Here is a 2912-nt window from a genome sequence, read left to right as displayed (position 1 = left end):
ACCTATTTATATTTTACTTATCTTATTTATCATTATGTATATTATCATAAATTCTATTCATTTGGTTATCTATTTATTTATTCATTTTTATTTATATATATATATATATATATATATATATATTTTTTTTTTTTTTTTTTTTTTGTTCTTTTTTTCATCCGACCTATTTATGGACCAAAAAGTCTCTTGTCAGCATGCTCCTCCTTTGTAATATATATTTACATGTATAAATACTATTCCCCTTCCCCTAGCCTTCCCTATTTCCCTTTGTAATCCTCTTTCCCCTTCCCTTTCCTTTCATCTTCTCTTTCCTTTTCCTCTTTCCTTTCCTCGTTCTTGTCTACTTGCTTTTCCCTTTCCTTTATTTTTCCCATTCCTTTCCCTTCGATTTTCTTCCTCCATCTTTCCCTTTCCACTTTCCCATTTCTCCCTTCTCCTACCCTTCACCCTGCCTCATCCCCTCCTTGTCACAGGCATTCGGCTTCGACAATTAAAGAGCCTCTTGCCCACATCTCACTTCGATATATCTTCGAAGTCCTGGACCTGAAGGAGAAACGACACAATATACTGTATATGTGTAGACGTGTATATATGTGTGTGTGTGTGTGTGTGCGCGCGTATGTGTGTGTGTTTGTAAATGTGTGTGTCTGTATGTGTGTGTATGTGTGTGTGTGTGTGTGTGTGTGTGTGTGTGTGTGTGTGTGTGTGTGTGTGTGTGTGTGTGTGTGTGTGTGTGTGTGTGTGTGTGTGTGTGTGTGCGTGCGTTTGTGCATGCGTGCGTGTGTGGGCAGCCAGTAGGTCATTTTTACCAACATATATGTTGTAATGTACACACGCAAGCCCACACGCAGATATGCACGCACGTACACAGACAAATACAAAAACACAATGTACACATACATATAGATACACCCACACACACATAGAAATAAACACCTGCATGCACATACGCACCTAGAGCTGCAGCGTTCATGCTGGTGGTGGTAGTGGTGAGGGCGTCGGCGGACATGGCAGTGACAGTGGCAACGGTGCTGATGATGTTGGTCGAGAGGAGCGTGGGATGACAGGAGCCTTGACATATTATAAAGGAAGCCTGCGTAGCGTAGTGAGTCGATGTTGAAGTAAGCCCAATTTCTTATAGCGAGTTGGTGCCTCCGGTCGGATTGGAAAGGAGAGGAGGAAAAAGGAATATAGTGGGTACCGAGTGAAGGTGTGAATGAAATAAAGATGTATAGAGGAAGGACGAGGTTGAGTATGAAGAGATGGAGGAGGGGACGGAAGAAGAAGAGGAGGAGAAGGAAATGAAAGAGGAGGAGGAAGAGGAAGTAAAGGGGTAGATGGTGAAGATGAAGGAGGAGAAGGAGAATTGAGGGAGGAAGAAAATGATGATGAGGAGGAGGAGGAGGGGAGGAGGAGAATAATGAAGAAATGGAGACCGAGGAGGAGGAGATGGAAGAAGAAGAGAAGAAAACAAAAGAGGAGGGGGAGGAGACGAAAGAGGAAGTGAAGGTGTAGGTGGTAAAGGTGAAGAAAGATCGAGGAAGAAAATGAAGAGGGGAGGAGGAGGAGGAGGAGGAAGGAAGGAGGAGGAAGAGGAGGAGGAGGAGGAGGGAATAGCTGAGATCAGAAATTATTTATAAATTGCTCCTCAACGCGTCCGGCATTCGTAAGCCATTCTTGTTCTTTATTTTATTCTTACCATCTCACTCTCACTCACACTCCTACTCTCTCTCAGTCTTACTCTCACTTTCACTCTCACTCTCACTTTCACTTTCACTCATACTCTCACTCTCACTCCTACTCTCAGTCTTACTCTCAATTTCACTTTTACTCTCACTCTCGCTTTCACTTTCACTCATACTCTCACTCTCACTCCTACTCTCTCTCAGCCTTACTCTCACTTTCACTCTCACTCTCACTTTCACTTTCACTCATACTCTCACTCTCACTCCTACTCTCTCTCAGCCTTACTCTCACTTTCACTTTCACTCTCACTTTCACTCTCACTCTCACTTTCACTTTCACTTTCACTCATACTCTCACTCTCACTCCTACTCTCTCTCAGTCTTACTTTCACTTTCACTCTCACTCTCACTTTCACTTTCACTCCTACTCTCACTCTCACTCCTACTCTCACACTCACTCTCATCTATACCCTTACTCTATTTCTGACATTTACTCATACTCTTACCCTCTCTATTTCCCCCTGTCTCTTTCCTTCTCTATTCCATTCTTCATCTCCTTCTCTTTCTCTCTCTCCCCTTCTCGTATCTTATCCACTGCCCACTGTCTTTGATGGTCTCTTGTTCTATGTATTGCCCTACCTGTCGACCTTTCTATATTTACAATTTATCTTTATTTGTGTCTTTTTAATGTATAAATCTGTGCTCTATTCCATGGCTACACCAAGTCTTGTCTATGTGCATTGAATGTGTCTTCTTTATTGCCATTTATGTGTCTAAACCGTGTTTTTCATATTCCATGGCTGCACCAAGTCTTGTCTATGTGCATTGAATGTGTCTTCCTTATTGCCATTTATGTGTCTAAACCGGGTTTTTCATATCATATATTCAACGTATATGTGTCTACCATGTGCCCAACATTGATTCAGCTACAACATTTACCCTGCCTTACACTATGACCATTGTGCCTTCCTTTGTGTCTACTTCATGACTCTCTTTTGATATACTCCGTGTCCTCGCCATGTTTTCCCCTTGTGTCTAAATGACACTTTCACTTGTGTCTTCTATGTTTTCACTTGTTCCTGCTCCGTGTTATAGTTGTGTCCATTCTGTGCCTTCTGTCTTTTTCCTAACACACATTGTGTCTTGTAATGTACGTACCTGTCCTGCTGTTTTCCTTATCCATTCTCTCGTTTTCTTGTCGTGTCTTCATGTGTTTTTGCCATAATC

This window comes from Oratosquilla oratoria, chromosome 1, assembly GCF_046742065.1.
Source record: "Oratosquilla oratoria isolate Oo_2021 chromosome 1, ASM4674206v1, whole genome shotgun sequence".
Lineage (NCBI taxonomy): Eukaryota > Metazoa > Arthropoda > Malacostraca > Stomatopoda > Squillidae > Oratosquilla > Oratosquilla oratoria.
This window is presented reverse-complemented; position numbering follows the sequence as displayed.